Raw genomic sequence first — 6,709 nt, forward strand, 5'->3', positions numbered from 1 at the left:
TCATGCATCACTGCTCTCCTGCTGGTTAGGTACTACAACACTTAACGCAAATATCTTTGCGAGGGAACGCAAAGTTTCTCGGGGGAACACAAAAGTTTTGCGAGGGGAACGCAAAAGATTTTGAAAAAAAAAAAAAAAAAAATCCTCCCATCCCAAATTTTTTTCCACCAGCACTTAAAATTTCCTTCCTTCCTAATTTTTTTTTCCACCACCACGTCCCTTTAGGGGCTCCGTACAAATGTGATCACTTGTGTTGGAATTTGTTGAGAATCCCCACTTACTTCATGAGACTCTAGCCTACATCACTACATCACTTTCACTTTCTGTGGAAAAATACTATTAAATGAACAAACTCATGTTACACGGCTTATGCAATATAATATTATATATAATCTGATTCAGGTAAAGTGGGGCAACCTTTAACCTTCAGTAATTATATTCAAATTCATGAAATAAACTGACATTCATTGATTATTTTATAGTTGACATGTATAATCGTTTAGAAAACAGAAGCGAGTGTGTCATTAGGAAATTCAAGTCAAGAGATGGAAGAAAGGAAAGAGCAAAAAAGTGAGACGATTCATTAAGTTCAATCTTTGGAGTGAAGAAAGGATGAGAGGAGCAAAATGTAGATGCAGAATATACTACTTTAAAATATGGACACAATTTAAGTTAATTTAAAGTGTTTAGAGAAAACTTAGAAAAATATGATTTACAATATGGTTACCATTTTAAATGTTCCTCATTCAATTTTTGTTAGCCCATTTGTTCTAGTCCCATTTTTAATATGTTGTAGAATTCATTATCATTCATCATCCATATTCTGATTTCTGAATGTACTGATATTCCGATTTAATCAAATTTAATGTCAACACAACATTTTCTATCAGTTGTTTTGAATTTTACACATTTGTTAAATATGTTGTTGAATATGTTTGTTTGATAATATGTGTTAATAAATCATGCGTTTTAATTAATATACAGGATAATTTTTGATAAATCATGGATGGCTCACTTTACCAGACCAGCTGGCCCACTTTACCTGAAAAGAAATTTGTCAGGAGAGCATGACGTCAAAATGTCTATTGGTATATACCTCGCAAATAACACATTATATCAACTGTATTCAAATTGAAATATTATAGCAGGACCCTAAAGTTAACAAAAGTAATAAATAAAAGAAAAGAAAAAAAAACATCTATGTATCTAAATTACGTTTAACAAAAAGTGGCCCACTTTACCTGCATTCACCCAGGGACATAATCTATGAGGTTAGATTTGAGTCAGAAGTATTAAATGTAACTTTTCAGGTATCAAGCATTAATATAAAATTATGTGCTTTAAGTACATACATGGGAAATGACACTGTCATTTGGGACAAATGTGTAGAAATATTTACCAAGAATTTCAGACAGGGGAGTCCAGTTGTGCTTTCGGAAATCCAATTATCTGTATTCCCTCTGTCATTGGTCGAAACTGACAGCCCTGCCCCAAACACACACCGATGCCACTTTTCAGGAAATCAACCTACAAATGATGAGGAGAAAAGTATATTAATAACAGAACTACACATTTAACCTTGAGTGTTTTGGTCCTTTTCAGTGATCAGCATTTACAAATGAGCTGCCAGTTATTCCATTTATTCCACTTTAAAATATTTAATTCTGTATTGCTGTAAAACATTACACTGCAAATTATGTGTGTGTGTGTGTGTGTGTGTGTGTGTGTGTGTGTGTGAGATAGTGTGCGCGATTTTGTGACATATCAGGACACAAATTTGTATAATGACATGGGTATGACATACACTGTAAAAAAAAAATCCCAGCAAAATTTACGGTAAAAAAACGGCAGCTGTGGTTGCCAGAACTTTACCGTAAAAAATACAGTAGCAACGTAAAAAAAACATCTGTTAAATTTATGGTAAAATAATGTATTTCATTAACTGATATAATGTTAAATTACCAACCTATTGAAGTACTTATATCTGTTTTGTACCTTTATAATACACTGACAGTCACCAAACACAGTGGTGATAAGAGTCACATGATGAATCAAAGTTCATCACAAGCAGATTTTCCACAAGCTGAGAAGGACAACACTAACGTATAGAAGGCGCACACAGTGTCATTCACACACACACTAAACACCATCATGGTAACATGCATGAAACTTTAAAAATGCAATAAACATGAATTTAACAGCATTAGATGTAACATAAAACCCTAATGTACATAACTGATTAGAAAAAAATGAGAAAAACTAAAAAGAAAGTTATTTCAACGAAAATATATGAAATGTGAAGTGTCACGCAGGGAATTGTGAGAATGTCAATTCACGGTTTTTCACTGTAAATTTTACAATGAATTGTTATTTGTCACTTCCAAAAAAAAAAGTGAATTTAACAGTATTTTACCGTAAAATTACATTAAATGTACCATTAGATCTATTACAGTTATTCACCATATATAGTACGGAAACTTTCTGTAAACTAATTGACAGTTTTTCACCGCAGCATTTTTACAGTCTTTTACTGTTAAAATCACGGTCATTTTTTACAGTGTAGGTATTACAAGGAGAGGGTGACTTATGAGGACATTACCCCATGTCCCCATTTTTCAAAAGGCTTATAAATCATACAGAATGAGTTTTTTTGAGAAAGTAAAAATGTGCACAGTTTCCTGTGATGGGTATGTTTAGGTGCAGGGTTGGTGTAGGGCGATAGAAAATACGGTTTGTACAGTATAAAAACCATTACGCCAATGGAATGTCCCCACAATTCACAAAAACAAACGTGTGTGTGATAGTGTGTGTGTGTGTGTGTGTGTGAGAGAGTGAGAGTGTGTGTGTGTGAACTCACAGGTGGTTCAGCGGAGTTGAACGTAACTAGCGCTCTCTTATCTACAGAGAGGCCACATTTCCACCAGTAAATCTTAATTATTGAGACTTAGTTACCAGGTCTTCTACACATCTTCCACGAAGCATTACAAACTGTCAGAAAGGCCTCACTCGAACGCAGTGAAGAATCTACAACTCACGTTATGAATATGCAGTCGCTACTCTGATTTTAAACGAAAGTTGTACAGTCATTTCAATCTAAAGGGATTTTTACACTTTTTTGGTATAAGTAACAAGTATGAAATCACAACCACATATCCACAATAACTACTAAACTGAAGGCTGACACAGTGATCCAAATCTTCAGATTTAGGAGGGTGTATGACATGAAAACAAAAACAATCAAATGATTTTGGAATGCACTTCCCAACAATAATATACACCAGCCCTTGAGATGCCACACAAATCCAGCAAAATGAAGACCAGCCCATATCCTTCAAAATCCTCCACATTTTCACCCTCAGACTCGAGGAATTGAGAAGATGATCCCAAGATGATTGAGATCAGGAGACATTACTCATCCTTACTCATGAACCGCATGATTTGAAGCTTTCCGACAAGCGTCACAAAGTGATGACCTCAGGAAGAAGGTAAAAATATGAACTCTGACAGCGTTTAATCAGCTCCAGCAAGATGCTGTCATTACCTGGGACTGTGGCTGAATACAGGCAGTGAATGACCTCGTTGAGTTCCATAAAGGTCAACTTTTTGTCTGTTTAGTCAATAATGGGCAGGATCATGATGGTGTCAAGGGTTGAGTTGATGGCAGCACATTCTCTGTTGTCCAGAAGAGAATGACATTGCCAAGGCCGCCTTGTAACCGATATCTGGCACAGACCTTCCTAGACAGGATGATAATGCATTTTTATTATATTAACAATTACTCATTTAGCACACACTTATCCACAGTCATTTACAAATTAGAATAATGTAAGCCAGTCAGTCAAATATAAACCAATACTTATTTCCCATTTCGATAAAAAATTTGCAAGGCGATTGGTAAAATCTCAAGTTTGAAAGAAAAAAATCTGAAAGAAAAAAAAATCTGAAGTAGATAAATATAGGTAAATATTTGCGGTATATATCTGGTAAATCTGATGTACACTCTGAAGACTACACTAAACATCTTTGAGGTGAACTCTGGGGTAAAATCTGAAGTAAAAGTTGAGTTGAACTTTGTTGTAAATGGAGTTAATTTCCGTGGTAAAAAAAAAAAAAAAACTCATAGTACGGTATGCACTAATCTGAGGTGAACTGCAGGGTACATTTTATCCAGTTTGAAAACTTTAAAACATCCATTATGATTTTTTTGCAAACATGTTAATGGATGTCTTTCTTCAGAACATGAAATAAGAGGAAACATTGTCCAGTCCAGGGTCTTACAAAATACACAAAATCTTTTTTATTCTATCATGGTTTTAAATCCAAAATATCTAGAAATTGGAGTCTACACTGTATAAAAAATAAATAAATAAATAAATAAATAAAAAATAATGGATAAAATACTGGCAGAAAATTACCAGGACATTATCCAGTTATTTACGTTAACCCTAAAACACAATGCAACAAAGTTCAAAATTCGAAATACGGGTAAAACACCTGTAAAAAATCAAATCAATACAATACATTGTGCCCTATTTTTACGGATTTTAAAGTGTATTTTACAACTGAAAAGACCACAAGACATTCAAACTATAGATATAAATTATATAATAAAAATGTACATTGTGTCAGAGAATGCTGGAAGTGCACTGATGTCATTGGGGATGGTGTGTCAAAAAAAAAGGCAATCCTGCTTTAACAAGCTTGAGAATTTAAAGTCGACATGAAGTTGCGACAATAGTCTTTTATTCCCTATTGTCATGTATAATGGCTTGTTCGAGGATGGGGCAACCTGTCACTCATATGCACGGCAATGGCTAACCACAACAATCCAATCAATTCCCGATGAACATAATCAAGTCCCGTCCTACAGTTTTTCTTGTTTGAGAAGCCGTTAGGGGCCATACACACAGAACACGTTTTTTTTTTCCAATGCGCTACTTTTCCATTGTTTTTCTATGTAAACACAAGTTAGACAGACCTGTATGACCGTTGTGCTCACGTCTCTCACATGACACGGTATTCTAAAAACTCGGCGCTCAAGTTAAAATCAGTTCAACTTTTAAAAAACTTGTCACGAGAACTTGCACTTTTTCCGCATTCCGCTGCCCAAGTCTCGCGTTCTTCAAAGCAAAACGTGTTCAGTGTGAATGGCCCCTAACGGCTTCTCAAACAAGAAAAACTGTAGGACGGGACTTGATTATGTTCATCGGGAATTGATTGGATTGTTGTGGTTTGCCATTGCCGTGCATATGAGTGACAGGTTGCCCCATCCTCGTGCCGAAGATTATTCAGGCACATTATTTTTTGTGCACAGATAAATACAGAGCCCCGGACATGCAGGAAAAAAATTGTAGGCTAAATCGTGCGCACGATTTACTATTTCGTTCCGTTGATTTTCTAAAACATGTGCGCGATTTACTATTTTATTACTGCGATTTAGTAAATCGAGGAAACGAAATAGTAAATCGTGTGCACGATTTAATTTTTTTCTTGCATGTCATGCGTGGGGCTCCGTAGATGAATCATTTATAGGCCTAATAAATATTCCAAAAAATATGAATTGTCAATTTTGATTTCATGGTGACTTTAAAACGGTGTAGACTGGAGAAAGATATTGGTGTGGACGCTAATATATTAATCGATTTTTGGTGTGAGCTGTGAACGGGCCTTACGTCTGTTTCCCATTTGTTTTTACTCGAAATTCATAACGATAAGTGGAAAAACAACATGAAATTTTCTAAAAGTGGGGGTCTATTTTTGTGTTTTTGTGCTGTTTACACACACACACATGAAGTGGGCCGATGTTGCTGTGACTCGAGGGAATATATGTTCCTCTCCTTCTGCAGGTGAACTGCACATAAACTCTCTCTCTTCATCTCACCATCCTCCTCCTCGTGAAACCATCCAACCTGTCCACGAGTTTCCTCCGTCCGTGTCTCTTGTGTGTCTGTTTCTACGGTCCTTTTTTTCCTCTCCGTTGCTCTCGCCTGACAGCCTGTCTCCCTCCCTCTCTCCCCTCTTCCGCACTCTACTTCCCTCTCCGGCTTGCGGCAGTCTTTCATTCCGTTAACTGCCTCCCTCTCTCTCGCTCTCTCTCTCTGACTGATACGAGGCCGACAGGGTAAGTGTGACGTACATTGGAAGTGTTCGCAGGCTGCCTCACATACACACACGCACGTTGAGCGTGACGTGCGCTGGCAGAATTTGCAGCCTGCCTCACCGCTTATCAGAGCTGTCAATCACGGGCTGGTGACAGCGCCTGGCAGGCAGCGCCACGGGGAGCCCGACACGCAAATACACACACAAACGCTTGTTCCCAGCTGATCAACGCTCGCGCTTCCCCTACAGACACACATATATGTGCGCACTGTAACGTACATAAAACTCTTAGTATTTGCATAACGAGAGGCGCTTTTTAATAAACACACCCTGCATGCTCATGTATAACATCATCTTGGATGGAAAAAAAGAAATATATGCCGTAAATAATATATTATAAGTAATCATATAGATTTATAATACATAAATGAATTCATAATGAATAATAATAAAAATGTATAACAATATATAATTAAATTAATAAACAATTACATTAAGTAATTAATATATGTTAATCTATTATAAAAATATTATGATATAATATATCTAATAAATAAGTTACATAAATTAAAATGCTTTCTCAAGGTAAACCTGTTTGGTAATAATCATT

This window comes from Chanodichthys erythropterus, chromosome 10 (assembly GCF_024489055.1).
Source record: "Chanodichthys erythropterus isolate Z2021 chromosome 10, ASM2448905v1, whole genome shotgun sequence".
In the NCBI taxonomy this organism is placed as follows: domain Eukaryota; kingdom Metazoa; phylum Chordata; class Actinopteri; order Cypriniformes; family Xenocyprididae; genus Chanodichthys; species Chanodichthys erythropterus.